The 16,179-nt window shown below is 37.7% G+C and overlaps 1 long non-coding RNA gene across 1 annotated transcript in view; it reads left to right on the forward strand.

Moving 5' to 3' along the window:
- Window positions 1–6,722, forward strand: part of LOC134423435 (uncharacterized) — a 466,039-nt gene extending 459,317 nt beyond the window's left edge. Inside the window, exon 7 of the long non-coding RNA XR_010029109.1 lies at window positions 6,603–6,722. This is a non-coding gene — a long non-coding RNA (uncharacterized LOC134423435). The remainder of the gene's footprint in view (window positions 1–6,602) is intronic.
- Window positions 6,723–16,179: the final 9,457 nt, after the last annotated feature.

Consider the following 16,179-nt stretch of genomic DNA (forward strand, 5'->3'; position numbering starts at 1 on the left):
TGTCCTGTGCTGAATACAGCCTGGGCCCTGGGCCTGATGGTGCAGGGTGAGATTCTGGTGCTGCCACCGCTGAGACCAGGGAACAGTGATGCTCTGGAGACATCCCTGATGGCTCACTCAGCCCCCTCAGCCCCAAGCTGCTGCTAAAGCCCCTACTAAACAAGCCAACCTCTCCTATGAGCAGAATCTGTCCTCTTGTTACAAGACACAGAGGAAAAATGACTCACTCTGGGCTCAGGGTCCTGACATGCCTTGGTATTGTCATTGCTGTTGCAAAAATCAGCTCTTCTTTTTCAGGTTGCATTAGCAGCAGTGTGATGCTTTGGCGCTCCCACTGCTGAGCAAAGATTATTGCATCCAGTGTTAAATCAAGGGGTGCATTATACTGGAAAATTGTTATTTTGCATAAATAACCTTCTTGAACCTTCCCATGTCAGTCCCCAGTCTGCTTCTGGGACAGAGATGCTGTGTTTTTCCTCACGGCAAAAATCATATAAGTAATGAAGGAAATCTGGGAACAGGCTGACATAGAAGTCAGATTTCTGATTCTGAGGCCTTTATCCACTCATGGGGAAAATTGCTGTTCTTCTTTCAGCATTGTGCAAAATAAGAGTTTGTTTACAGATAAAGAAATAACACAAGGGTGCAGTGGAATGAATATAAAACTTCACATACAGACTCTCTTTGCTTGCTCAGAAAGAGTAGGTAGCCTTATCTAATTCTGAAGCTCTTTTATGTTTGTTTTGTTACTCAGTAGGAGCAATATTTTTTCTTGTTTTGTTGTTTTAAGGTGAGAACTCTTCCATAGGCTTTTATGCTTGATGCCTTTTAAAGAAAGATGGAATTTTATGTGTTAAACATTTTTTCTCACTATTTCTTCTTGGCTAGGCTTTTTAATAAAGTCTCTGTCCAAGAGCCAAGGGTAAATTTGAAACACTGGCTTCAGTGCTGATGGCTGAAGCTGCTAAACCAGTGGATATCCCAATGACACATGCATATCGTATTGTGGTTTAAACCTCTGAATACATGAGCTTCTTTTTGCCCCCTCCAAAAAGGCGTAGCTGGCCCATGGAGTTCTGTCCTGCAGCTGCTCCTGCTGCCAGTTTCTCGTGTAGTAAAGTATTGGATTCCAGTGGTGCTGTGAACTTCATCACTTGTGAAAAGCATTTCTGCACATGCAGGACTGTGAAGTGACACTTGCCAGGTGGTTTCGGTGCTCAAGCACATCTGCTTTGCCTCTCACAACTTCTGATTGTAAGTGCTCCTGGTGCTGGGCTTGAGTCTCCCTCTTACTTTCACCATTGAATAATGTGTGAAATTTCTCTAGTCTGCTCTGAAATGTCACCCAGTCTCAGTGATCTGTAGAGAGGCAGAGAGGAATTTCACACTCTTTGGTATGGTCTGTGATCTCAGGTATGAAATATTACAAAGCCAAATACACTATCTCTTCTTTAATAGATTCCCCTTGGTTTATATGAAAAAAAAATATTTTTTACCACATAAAACTTGATGGAAAAAATTAAATGAAGTAGTTAATTTGTAGGCCCGTCTCAGATCTTGAAAATTTCAAGGCAATTTTGTTTAAAATGCCAGAATATTTTAAATGTGCTGTTTTCTAAGTATCATAGGTCCTTGGAAATATCCTTGCATAGAATGTGGCCTTCTAAATGTTTAATTTAACAGCTGATAATAGGATTCAGGCTCTTCAGGCTGAGAGATTTCAGAAGTTTATTCAGCTTGTTTATCTTGATAATGCAGGGACAGAGCATGTAATTGAATAAACAATGGTTTAATTAATTTTTCAGTTTTGCAGTACAGCTCCCTTGTACATGTGAGTGATAGGAGTGATATTCTCTTTGGCAGGTGCTGCTTTCACATCACAAAGCAATGCCCTGCCAAAGGAACCAAAAATGGGGCTTTTCAGTCCCCATCTCCTTTTTACTTCTGAACAAAATAGTAAAAACTTTTTTTTTTGGTTTTTTTTTTTTTTTTTTTTTTTTTTTTGTTTTGTTTGGTTGGTTGGTTGGTTTTGGTTTTTTTATAGTTTATACAGAAATTCTGGTTTGAAAGAAGTTTGTCCTTCCCTTTGCTGGGGTGAGGCAGTCTGGCTGTCCAGACCTGTGTGCAGCTCCAGGGACCATGGGCTCAGTGGCAGTCGGGCTGGTACAGAATTCCCTGGGGTGTGTGTGCACACTGACAGGCTCTGGATGTGCTGGCAGGGTCACAGGAAGGGCCACAGCAGCATGGCCTTTGTTTGCTTTCTCCCTTCCGAGCACAGGGCTGGGAGTGAGAGCTTGGCCATCCCTACTCCTAATATGCAGTTTCCAGCTTTGGGGTTGTACTTTTGGCTTGGTTTTTTTGCTTGTTTGTTTTGACTCTTTCTGCTGAAGCAAACAGAGCATTTGTGAAGTGCAGACACATTTTGAAAAACCACAATAAAAGGAAAGAAAATCACAATAATTAAAAAGACTGAGTAAAGGTCAAAGATAGAGTTGGTTAAAGTCATCACTCAAACTTGCTCTGTAGTTTTCCTGTGCTGCATCACAGCTCCTCAGCTTTTTGCTGGGCACTGCCAGTCCTTTTTGCTTGTCTTCATGGCTTCATCTTTTTTTAGAAGTCCTGAACCCACAGCTGCATGAAGAAAGAAAAAACAGACAGACATTAGGATTTCTTATCAAACAAAATGTTGTTCTGTAACCTCAGGCTGAAGGAATCTGAGAGCTTAAAACCTTTCTCAGATTTGTCTTACAGTGCCATTTTTAGGATCCTGATATTTTTACCATTTTTAATTAGTTCTTTGACCATGATTTCAGGGAAAAAGGCAAGCATGAAATTATTGAGAAACTTCATTTGCTGACATAGGTGGTATGACCGGAGGATCATAGAGCTAATTTGGTTGCTAGTATGGAAAGTTCTCATTAAGAATTTATTTTTTATAACAATGTGTTTACATTGCCCTTTATACTTTTCAGCTCCATTGATACTGAAATACAGCAGAGATCTAACTGCAAGGAGAATTTGGATGAGTTTATTGAAATAAGAAAGGCACCAGCAAAGCTTTTTTTATTCTGGTCAGACCAAGCATATGGGAGAAAGTCAATTACATCCTCTGGTAGCATCACATAAATTGAAAACAAGCAGCTCAGGATCTTTTGCAAGGAATTAGAATAATAGTGGGTGTATAATATCCTAAGCAAATTTAAGTCTCCAAGAAAAGTGTTTTCTGGCCTGTACTAATCTGAGCAATAATCAAGTAATACAGCAACTAATCGTAAGTTCTGCAGAAGAGAAAAGTAACAGAGAGAATCTCTCATCGTCCTCCAGAGCCAGAAAATCTGGAGAAGAGTGAGTATGAGGAGACATCCATGGAGGTGGAGCAGCAGCCTGAGGCTGGGAAATGAGGGAAAAGTTGGCACCAAGCAGAAAATTCAAAATGCAAACTCAGCAAGCAAGATGTTAAAAGTGAAAAATTGACTCCACCTACCCCATGGCTGATACAGAGCTGGCAGTGGAAGCTCTTTGGAAGTGAAGTGTTGGCTGGCTCTCTGGTGGGAAGGCTGTGTCCTCTCCACCCTGTATTCACTGGAAAGCCCTTGGCATTTGCTGGAATGTGCTTTGTGCTAATAGAGTTGTCTCTGGCTGCGTTGTCTCTGCAGTAGGAAGTTTCTTAAAAAGAAAAAATGCAAAACCAAGAAACAACAAAACCAACTAAAACCCACAATAACGGGATTTAGAAACAAAACCAAGTAAGTTTATAGTGGCAGACTGGCTGTTAACCTTTTCTGTACACAGAATGTTATTTATTTTTGAAATATGGCACTAAATTGTGGATTTATTCATGAATGCTCTGAGAAATTTGCTTTCATTTTATTACAGGACAGGAGATTCCACAACTCTGTGATCTTTTCTTCTGCCTTAGTTTGAAAGATTTTTTTTTTTTTTATTTTTTTTTTGCCTAGGCCCTCTGCATTGCATTACATTTCTTGGCTTTTTACAGAAGTACTATTTCTGTGCTCCAAACTCTTCTTACATTAATATAACTAAATCCATATGTCCAGTTCATACAATTGAACATGAATCTCTGGCAGAAGCTCTCTTGAAATCTGACTACCAATTTGGCATTTTTCATCCCATGCAGTTTTTTATGAGATTTTTACCCATACAGTTTGGCAATTGGAAGTCAAAGCACTTTCTTTGCTACTGTATACTCTAAATAATTTTTAAAGACTTAGTTCCCAGTTTTTGCATTCAGAGCAGAGTGATCTAAAAATTTGCTGTTTGGTTTTCCTAATCCTTCCTGTTTTTCAAAGACAAGCTAAAAATTTGAAGAAATTTCTTTTAAAAGGTGTTGAAACTCCAGTCTAATGTTCCTCTGTCCTAATCCAATTTCTTTGAAAGATAGGTTGGATGAGGAGCTTGTACTTGGTTGCAGATGTTGGTCTGAGAGCTGAAGAAGTGGAAGCAGTGAGTTGTGGGTTGTGTTTTTTCCACCACATTTCAAAGCAACTCATTCTCTCCATCAAAAGTAGCTGTGCCAGTTTTCTGTGCGTGATTTAGACAGGAAAAGTCACAACAGTGTTCAAGCTTCTGCAACAGTCAAAATCCTTTCAGTTTCCTTATTTGAATGCTGCCATTTTGGTTTATATGGCTGGGAAATGAAGCTCTGTTTTCATGGGTCCTTGTTCTGTGACCAAACTCTGTAAATGAAAAAGATTAAACACTAAAAGACGTGCACAATGTGCTTCTACTGCACTGAGCCCAAAAAAAAAAAAAAAAAAAAAAAGAAAAAAATCAAGCGGTAAAAGCTGTCTGAGCTACCAAAAGGGGTTGTGAGGAAGTATGAGTGTTTCCAAAAATATTTGGAGAGAATATATGTTTATATAGGAAATTTATTTCAAACAAAGGCAATTTGTCTTGTCTGAAGGCATTCACATGGTTGGTAATGCAATTGAGTTAGAAAAAAACAAGAACAGGATGCTCAAAAATTCTTACATGTTTAGAAACAACACTGGACACTTCCTCTTTTAGAACAAGATTTAATTGCTTTCTGTAAAATGCCCTGGCAGGACAACCATTTTCTCACTGGCAGGTAACAGCAGTTCCAAAAAATGTGCTTTCTCCAGTGTAGCTGTAGGAAGTGTTGCTGCCTAGAAACTAGCAGAGCCATTAATCAAAACAAAAAGAACCAACTGTTATATAAAGCAATAATTTTACTAGGCAAGTACTTTGAGTTTGCTTAAATCAGATGATCAGAACATATTACCCAGTTCTTGGTTTATTGTCTCCATAAAAACGTGGTAGAATGCATGTCTACTCCAGTAGAGTTTTTTTCCAGGCTCAAGTATGCTGCAAGTGATTTGTGGGGCTGGGAGGCGTGGATTTGTTTGTTTATTTGTTGGATGGTTGGTTGGTTGATTGCTTTGTTGGGTTTTTTAATCTTTCTGGTTTTTTTATCTTTCTGGTTTTTTAATCTTTCTGGTTCTTGCCACACTTTTTACCCTATTGGTAAAGATTGGTTCTTGCTGTGGGGGCTCAGGCACCCACATTTTCCTCCCCGATTGCGCCGCGGCTGAGAGGAGTGAGCTCCAGCCAGGAGTCCCACCGGGGGTGTTGTTAGCAATGGGTAACATGGAAATGCTCAGGATAACCTGCAGCACTCTGAGCATAAGCAACGGGATGAAAGCAAGCAGAAGGAAGTTTATGCTGATCCTTAGGGAAAACCTCTCTTCATATTTCATCCTGTTAGATTACATAAAAGGTCACTGGGGAGCAGAGAGGTGCTTGGAGTTGCTGTAGACTGAAATTAGAGGTTCACTTGCAGGAAGCTGTTTTGTCAGGAGAAGGAACTCTTCTGATCTAAGATTTATCTCACCAGTTACTGCAAATGTTCTGATTCCATGGGCCCTGCTGAGCCCTGGGAACTTTCTCAGTTTGTGTCCAAGTGCCTGGTGTGTCTCTTTTCAAATCAGCACTGGGAATCTCTATTCCCTGGTGACAATTCTGGAAAATATTAATTGAGCTCAGAGGCATTTCAGAGACTAAGGCAAAATCGTGCTTCTCAGCAAGTATAAAAATTATGCAGATATTTCTTAAGCAGAGGCCTGTAATTGGAGCTGAAGCCAATTTTCTCCTAACTTAAAGTGGGGAAGAAGAAATAATTTAGTTAGAAACCTGAGTCTTAATAAGAAGTTATTTGGTTAGAAATAATTCAACTACTTACTTTGGGGTTTAATTCCCTTTCAGAGAGGCTGCACAAAAAAAAAAGTAATAAGAAATGGATTAATGGAAAAATAAAGTGAAATTCAGATATGGTGTTGTAAAATGTTTAATATTAATATACTACATTTAAATTTATCCTACATGGACTATTTATTGGTTCCAGTTAGCTGCTTCTTCCATCCCTGTTACACTCAATTTTATTTTGCTCTCTTGGTATTCCTCTTTTACAGGAACACCTTTTTAAATAATATCCCAGTTTACTTGTGAGTCCCGCTCTCCAAAATAGCTGAGGATTTACAAAACCATGTCTTACTTTTCTACCCCTTCATATTGTTGCAGAAGCTGAAGAAGTATTTTCTAATTTCATTTTCAATTATTTTTAGGCTACAGGAGTGACTGAACACAGATTACCTCCTCCTGGCCCTCCCACAGGCAATGTACCTCTGGCAAAAAGAGAATGCACAAAATTCCTTCACTGTACAGAGATCTTTGAGTCTGCAAAGGTATTATAAGAAGTTTTTAAATATTAAAGAATGTGAGATTTTTCTTGTATAGAATCTGCACAGATAAAGCATTATAAAAAAGAATTTATAAGACTTTCTGCTCATTTGGTTGATAAAACCAACAGAAACACCTCAAAAAAAAAAAGAGCTTGCTGGATTCAGTGTGCATCCCCATGTCCTTGGTAAGCTGCCTGGCTCGTAAAAGAGCATGATCCTTTCTGTGGCATTCTAGTGAATGATACCTTGCTTTACACCCTGGTTAGAGTGATGTTTTTGGGATGTTGTTTTGGAAAAATGGCAATGAAACAAGAAGCTGGTAGACATTTTTGATAGTACCTTGCTTTTATTATCATAGAGGTTTTTCTTATGAACCAATGCAAGTCACTTGCACAGAAGTTTCCTTCTACGACTCTTTGAGGTTCACTTATTTACTTTTATGTAAGTAAAAAAAAGCAAAAAAGTAAAAGCAGCAGAGAGAAATCATGAATGTGATGCTTTCCAATTTGTATTTGGCTGGGTCATAAATAGTGCTATACCAAGTTGTTAGTTAAAGAAGATATGTTTTTATGCAATAAAATTAGACATTGTTGAAACTGATGGGTTGAAAACCTGCCTTCACCTGTCCCTGTTTGCCATCATCTTTGTTCAGCATTTGGAACCCAGTGACCTCCAAGAATCTCTTAGAGATCCCCCTGTGATATATAGGAAGCAGCCAAGTGTCACCAGTGGTCTCTGGCTTGGGCAGCTTCTCAAATCCCACAGATGTGATTTGAGCTGCTCTGAACCTGCTTTTACACAGCACCTGGTGTGAGGAAGCCAAATCGTCCTTTTCTAAGGCCTTGAATTCATAAAAGACACAATTGGTTTAAAGCCACCTTGTCTTCTTAATTCTTGTTCAGCCTTCGGCTAAATACAGCTCACCATGGCCAAGCTCTCTCACTGTATCTAAAAAATGCTACAATTAATAACTTGAGGTATTTTCTGAATACTTTAAGATATTATTTTCCTGTATATTGAGAAATGTTTTTTATTTTTAGTTTAAAACCTGCTAAACAATGTCACACTGTAGGGTGAATAAAAATAATTCCACATCTGAGCTGTGCTTGACCTATCAAAAAATCAGTGAAAAATTATTATATCCTGAATTCACAAAGAAAACAGACTGGGATTTTCAGTCAGACAGTACTCAGCAAGCTATGACATTGGCTTAGAATAATATTCTATGACCATTTATTCATCACCAAGAATTAAAAATGGTTTGTTATTCAAATTTAAAAATGTAACAATACACTATAACTGTCAGTAGCTTCCCAGCCCATTTCTAAATTAACTTAACAAAATTAATTTTCTTCCTGGAGAGAATGGACAGGAAAACAAAACAGAACAAAAAAAAAAAAAAAAAAAAAAAAAAAAAACAAAACCAAATAAACAAATAAAAGCCACAAGAATCCCTCAGTGCTCTTTAGAATTATGAGGCCGATTTGCAGAAGCATTGAATCCATCTGCACACTGAAAGGGATGGAAAATAAAAACTCAGGGTATCACACCAGAACTTGTTGACTCAAATCAGAATTCTGACACTGAATCAAAATGAATAGTTAAGTGTTTGATGGATTTAAACTAGCATGTAATTACCTGCACCAAAATGCATCATTTGATATTAAATCCTTTGAAGAGCTTTCTCTATTTTTATTAATATAACCTGAAAAGATTCCAGCTCTGCAATGTTGGTGTTGTCAATAACCTCCTTCCAAATCCTGATAAAATGATTTTCATAAGAATCAAAAGATTATCCTGAAAATAGCATTTAATTAAATAGCATTTTAATTATTTCTTTTTTCTCTTTCAGTGTCCTTTTGTAATTGCCTTGTTCCCTCAGTAGTTATGGAGGAATTTCAGCCCAAGAAGCTCTGGTGAGGCTTCAGAGGTACTTGGAAAAGTGTTGGTATTCCCATACATCACCAAGTACTCATTGCCAGTGCATTCCCATTTCTCATCATTCTAAGAATTTCTGAAAGTCTAGGAAATAATCTGGATCTCGTTGCAGTTTATTTGGATATTTATCATCATAAAGTTTAGGAGATTAATCATTTGTGCAAGAAAATTAATCTTTGTAAATACATTCTATTGCACATGCTATTTTTTTCTTTATCAGAAGAATTAACCTCTATTACCAAAATCCACCATAAACTAAAAATTAAAGAGGAAACTAAAACCATAGTACTTAAAAGGACAAAAATCAATTTAAAATTAACAATAAGCTTTCTAGCTCGGCTGTTTATTGCCATTGATATTAAAAGTTTAGGGGATAATAAAAATATCAATCATTTCTGCACATCTGATCATCAAGTTGCAAACTTACCCATTAGTTAGAAGAATGAAGTTCAAAGCAAACATCCATTTTGAGTGACCAAACCATCTAAAATTTAAAAATATTTTAAATTAATGACACAGAAAACAATGTATTTCAAACAAGTCTATAAAACTTAATTATATTAAGTTAATATAATCTCAATGTAAGTGGGTTATGATCTACTATTAGATTAAAAATTGTTATCTTCTATTAGAGATTTCCACTAGCAGATTTTATAACAAGTCTTTCACAGAAATACACAGATTCAGAGTAATTCATCTTCTTGAGTCACAAGTAGCAAGTATCTGAAAAGTGATATAAAATCATTGTTAGTAAAATTTGCAAATGACAAAAAAATCCCAAATAAACTAGCAATTAGTAATTGTGCTGGGTCAGCCTTGCAGCCCAGTTTGGGTGAGCAAGCATGCTTGATGTAATAGAACAAATTATGACTAAAAACTCAAGTTTGTATGTTCCATAGCAATTTGCTAAATTCAGCTGTCTTTGGGCACATGGTGTCTCCTGTAAAATTTTTCCTTGGTCTTAGGTGTTGTTTTAGCTGTCCGGCAATTTTATTTGAGTCTGGGAATTTAAAAGCCTCAAAAACTTTAAAAGAAGTAAGGCTGGTTTTCCCATCAAAATGCAAAAGGTGGGAGTTTCACAAGGTTAAAACATGAAGACAAAATCAGAACTGTTTCCCTAAGCTGTGAGATTCTGAAACCTGTGATGTGACTCACACCATATTCACTTCTTTTTCAAACTAGATGAGTTTTCAGTCATCTTGTATTTATTATATGCTTTCTGTAACTCTAATATTTAGCCTCTAACCCTGCTCTTGTTAAAACATTGTGTTATTGCAGAATTGCACTTGGTGATGACTCAGCCTCACAAGATGATTTTCTGTTGAATGATGACAGTGATGCTGACTCTTTATTCTTTGCTCAATGACATATTTAATGATAAATAGTTCATAACTGAGATCCAAATTCTTTTATGTGACTGAAATAAGTGATAACCAGCTCAGACTAAGTAATTCCTCCGTGACCTAAGGGAAGACACTTCAGCTCTCCGTAGCTAACATCCTTATCTATAAAATGTGAATGGCATCACTTCATTTATTACCTCAAAAGAAAGCAACAACAGAGCTTTTGGCCTCCAGCACTGTGATAATGCTCAACTGACAGGTGTTACTGTTCATGGCCAAAGAAATTAATGAGTACTACATGGGGCTCAGCAATTACTCTGCACAAGTACAAGGCTGTGGTGTTTTACACCTAGACACAAGCATTTCAAGCTTTGAGTACTAACACAGAGGTTTGAGAAGTTTTGGTTACTTTAGTCACTTTGATTGCTTTAAGACAAGCACAGAGTTGTTTTTCTGTTCAGTACTGAACCTGCCATGTAAAGAGTTCAGTTTCTAAATGTACTGCATTCGATTCCTTGGTGAAGGGAGCAAACATCTGAGTCACTGGACTCTCTGGAGAGGTATCTGTGAAGTTTAACATTCCTTCAGGGAAACTGCAAAATCCACATGTCCCTTTTCACCACACTGAGAAATTCCACACCACTAGTACCATGACTGGGCTGCAGCCATCTATATGGCTGTGAACTTGAGGAATATTTTTCACTTAACAATGGTTTTTTATGGTTTAACATCAGCATTTTAGTTATCAATATCTACATCTTACAGAAAATTGAGTGTTGATGAATGCACAATAGGCACAAATATCTTCCATGATTGCAAGTAGGGAGAATGAAAAATGCCACAATGTCCAGGGTTTTAAAAAATTTTTATTGTGATTTCGAGTCTTGATTATTAAACCTATAAACCATTTCTAACTGCCTGGATCCAAGGAGTTGGATTCATTTTTCTTTCTCTTCTAAACTGTTTAGTTCATTCTTTTTCTCATGGTTTATGAGTTGAACATTGACTTATTTTTAATACCATCACTTACTGTGGTATTAGACTCCCTCTAACCCACAGCTCACCCACATCTTCTCTTGCAGACTCACAGGAAAGTTCCTCCTCTCCCAGGCACCCTTCATCTTGCGTACAGGTACCACCTTCCTGCTAAGCCATTAATAAACATCATGTGGTTGTGCTTCCACCTGTCTGAAGATCACAAAACAACAAATACACCTAGAACATACAAACTGATTTAACTCCTAATTTCTTCTGAGAAGAATTGTCATTGTTGAGGACAGGACACATCTCCATGGCACTCCTAAAGGTCATCACTCCTCCACATTGTGCTTTCTATGTAGAGACATCCAAGCCCTTCCCAGCATAGTTATAAAATAACCATGGCTCAACTCTTACACCTCTCTTTAAAGAAAATCTGGTACAAACTATTAAGATCTTTCCTTCTGATCCCTGCACATTGGTTCCAGGGCAAATGAAGCCAGGCTTCAACATTATCTCTCTGGTCAGACCCCTGATCTGGGTAATCAGAAGCCTGAGACTCACCAAAGCAAAGAGACCACCCTGGGAAAATCATGTGTTTATCTGAATCTGTATTCTGAGCTTGCGTGTGCTATCAAATAAAAAAGAACTCTTTGCTGCAGGACTCTAACTGGCACACTTACATTGTGGCAGCATTTAAACTTCAGTTTTCTTTGTTTTTATTTTTAAATTTGGCTTCCTTTGGAGGATTTGATTTACATGAAACCCAGAAAAAGACAAGGTTGACATTGTATTGCTCTGTTATTGCCATATAATGCCATCCATCATAGATTAAAAGGTGATGGTATGATGTTTCTCTGTTTGGGTACAATGACATTCAATATGCTTTTTGGAGAGTTCTGTGGTCAAAGTCAGGGAAACCAGAGCTTTTCTTCTGACTTTTCTCATGTCCTCTGTGGAATTTTGATAGGGTGGGAAAATTTCCTTTCTAAGTCTGTAAGCTCTTCTTAAGACACATAAAGGGATGTGGAATTTCTGGTATCAGGTTGCTAGTATCTTTGAAGAACAAGAAATCACTTAAAAGGCGACACAGTTTGAGTCCTTTATTTAAATTCTGATGTTCTGTAAGTAAATTTTGAGTGCCCTGAAACCAGTGAAGTGGAACTTAAGAAAAGTGACTGAAGAAAAGTTTTAGGGATGACATTACTCTTCTGTAAGGAGATGACTTCATTTCAACTACTTTCTCACCCCCTGCCACGAGTGTGGAGGTGCTGCTGCCCACAAAGAGGGCACCTGAGGTGTCAGCCTGAGGTTGGCATCTTGCAGGAGATTTTATATCCTGCTCTGGCTGCCTTTTTCCCTCTGTACTTTATAAATGGATCACAGCTTGCAGGCAGAAAATGGCCTTCAGACTGTAAGATGGCTGCAGTTAATAGATTCAGCCTGCTTTTTGTGAAAGAAAACATAGTGCAGAATTCAGTGAAAAGGTAGGAAATGGCTTTGTTTCTTGTGCCCTCCTTTTTAAAAATTACAGGGCAATCATGCCCTGAGCATCATACTAAAGAGCTTGGGACATAGACTGGAAGATTTATTTGAGGTTTTTATGTCTGGGCTTGTTCTGCATCTGTCTGATCCATCTGCCTTGGTCTGGTCTTGCCCATGAGTGATCTGGATCACAGAACCAGAAAAACATCTCTTCCCTTAGGCTGAGTCAGGAGATTCTTTATTGTGGAGCAAATTTCCCTTCCCTCTCTGTCCCCTCAGTATCTGAGCCAATAGTTTGAGAAGAAAAACTACCACAGTGTCTGCTATTAAATAGCTGGCTTGTGTATTGGAATCTCACCTTTCAGCATGATCTTTATATGTGTTAAATGATTGAAAACTCTTAACAGAAAAGCCTGTGGTGTGCATATCTCAGGGCATGGTACACAAGCCCATCATGATTTCTTTCCATTAGCTAATGGATCTGCAAGGAAGCGGGACAATAAACCCCATTGAAAATAGAAACCTGTCCCATGTTCTGAGGCAAAATGAGAAGGAGCTATTGAGAGATAGCATGACAAAAATGTAAGAGTTGCATACATTTACAAATCAGCAGTGTCACAGTTAACCAGCACTAAAAGCTGCTCATCTTAATAATGATCATCTTAATGATGTCTTGAAAACATGCAGCAATTACTCAGGATAGTCTTGAGATGCACTTCTTTCCCAAGATCAGGTTTATGATCAGAGTTTACCTCACAGAGCTACATTTTTTCATTAAAAATGATTATTCGAGCATGGCTTTAATTTTTGATTTTTTTTTTAGGAAAAATTAAAACAGAAGTTAAACCTTCTTGCCTCTGTGGACTTCAGAAGTTACTTTTTGTGTCAGTCTTGCATAAGGTAAAGTGCTGGAAAGGAATTTGAAATGGTGGGTTTTGCATGGTTCAGAGTTTTCCAAGTATTAATATTTATTTAAAGGAAATTCAGTACCTAGCTGGAATACCAAACCTGTTTAACAATGCAAACCTGTGGCTTTACACCCTGTTCTCTGGAGTAAAGGAAAGCTTCCTACCAAATGAAGCAGAAGCTGATTTTCTTTTCAAACTCTGGAGCACAGGCAAGCAGCATTTAATTTATATTTCTTACCATTATTTTAAAGGTTATTGTTAAAACATATCTTCATGCTGCTGAATAACACTGGGTATGTCTTTACTTTGTGGGCAGACAGAAGTCATTAATATCTGTCTTTTTTCCTCTCCCACCCTCCCATCCTCTCCCAGTGCACCCACATTTTGCATACACGTACCTGTGTTATTTTACTGCTTGTAATGATTTAACCACACTGGCAGCTCTTTGTAGGCTCTGGAACAGCAGAACAGGAGGGAGAGGAGCTGCACAAACCCTCCCACGTCCCTTCCCTGTGGATGCTCCCCATGAGTCCAGGGTAGTGCTGACCTCCCCTCTGCTCATCATGGAGAAAACCCAGTGACTTCTGCAAGCAGGGACCCCAATTCCTCTGCTTGTGTTCAATTGTGGGTGTTCACTGCTGTGTAAAAAAAGGTGGATTCACAAAATATTGGTGAGTTTGTCAATTTGTTGGATTCAGCACAAAAAGAGATGAAAGCATTTATCTGACATAGTGGTTGGATGTCACACAGAAAATAGCTGTGAGCAGGGGCTGGCTGAGGCTCAGGATGTGAGACTGGTGTTTCAAGCCTCTTACAGCAGAGTTGGGACTTTGTACCTGAAGGGGTTCACAGCAAACCTCCTGAGCAGTGCAGGGGACACAGACCTTGTATGAGCAAGCAGAAATGGCTTGATGAGGTTCTTATCACTATTAAACAAAGAGACTGTATCCATTTATTACAAACAAGCAATTATTGTGTGTACGGTGAGTTTTAGTGGTACTCTGGCAGGTTTTTTCAGTATGATTTCTTGCTTTCTGTGGATGCTAAAGATACATTTTTATGGTGCTTTTTATCTGACCTTTGCTAATATATCCACTGCTTTGCCCAGGATATTCCATCACAAAATTCTAAACACACAGATCCCTTTTTCTTTTGCAGGATATGCAGGGAGAAAGCCCATAGTGGGTAGAATTTAAAAACTATTTATGTGCTACTAAATAAAAATAATTCAGTATCTAAATACAGCACCAATCTGGTAATCATAAGAGACATAATGAAGCAATAAAAATTTAATTAAACCAGTTGTATTATTGTTATACTTCAACCTCAAATGGAGCAGGGAAGGAGATATATCAGAACTACTAAACCATGTACTAGGAGATTTTCAGACCTTTATAATTTAAAGCAAGAAAATAAATAAGATCAAAAATAGTTTCAGGTTGAACTAAGTCAGTGGTTAAAACATGAAATTGCCTAAATTAGACTCTCTTTTTGTGTCTTAGCAAAGAGACATGAATAAGAAATTACTTTGCACCACTGATGTGCTCAGCTCTGTACACATGAGGGGCACCTGTAGCTGTCAGAAGAATGCTCTGAGTGGAAATGCAGGAATATGGAAGATGATTCAACTGGGTTTTTGCTTCCACATCCTATTCCTCTGCTGGGTTTAATTTGAGCACTGCTGAATTAAGCCCAGAGCATATCAGAGAGAGATATTTCTGATCATTCACAACACCAAGTCTATAAAATATTAATAAAACCTCTGCAATCTGAATTAGCCTTTCAAGTAATAAAAAAATACATCAAAGAAATACAATGAATGAGGGGGTCTGTCTGCTGCATGTGATATGAAGCATGAGAATTTCTTTTAAATATTTGATTCATGAAAAGTAAATGAGGCATTTTCTGATGCAACAATTATGGGATTTCATAATGTATGAAAGAGTAACAAGAAAGATACTGTGTTATTGTTAATGGCTCTATTTCCTACCATCTAAACTAATGAGCACCTTTGATCATCTCTGAATTCTTCATGCCTCATTGTTTCCATCATTGTCAAAAGCCCACTCCTTTACTTTTCTTGGGAAATAATCTACATAATGCAAAGTGACTGTTTATGGAGCACAGTGAGTTTTCCACTCAAGGAAAAAAGGGCATCATCTGATAAAAGGAGACACATCCTTGAGACAGCTAGAAAATTAGATAATTTTTGCAGAGAGCAGATTTTTTTCCTGCCAGTCAGAATTTAAAGAAAGGAATCATTCTACATTTGGCAGACAATTTTGCTTCTCCAAGGGTAAACAACACTGAGTGAAAGTAGTTGCAATTTTGTTTTTTCTCAGATAATTTTATTAGTTTGAAAATTTTTAAGTGCCTGGTTAATGAAAAAGCTAAAACAAAATAGCTATAACAATTAATGTTCCAGAGATATAGGCAATATTCATGTCATGTTTTTAAAAGTTAATTTTTAATTTCAGGTTTCTGCATGACTAATTTTTGCTTTTTGGTCCCCAGCCAGCAGGTATAAATGCAGGAAGGCACCTGCCACCTTCCATATTGCTGGTGTACAACTCTGAATAAATTTCTTTGAAGCATTGATGTTGGGTATTAAAATATAAGGCTCTAATCCTAAAGAGTCTCCTAAATTTGAAAGTCCTGCTTAATTTTAATAGTGTAGATGGATTGTTTAGATGGATTTTACAGGATTTTTAGACATATTTTCATCAGGAACAAGAGAGGATGATTTTAGAGAGTTTCAGTTACAAATGGGTTGTAGTCCAGAATGACTGTATTTGAATATTTCTGATA

Source organism: Melospiza melodia, chromosome 12 (genome assembly GCF_035770615.1).
Source record: "Melospiza melodia melodia isolate bMelMel2 chromosome 12, bMelMel2.pri, whole genome shotgun sequence".
Classification (NCBI taxonomy): Eukaryota; Metazoa; Chordata; class Aves; order Passeriformes; family Passerellidae; genus Melospiza; species Melospiza melodia.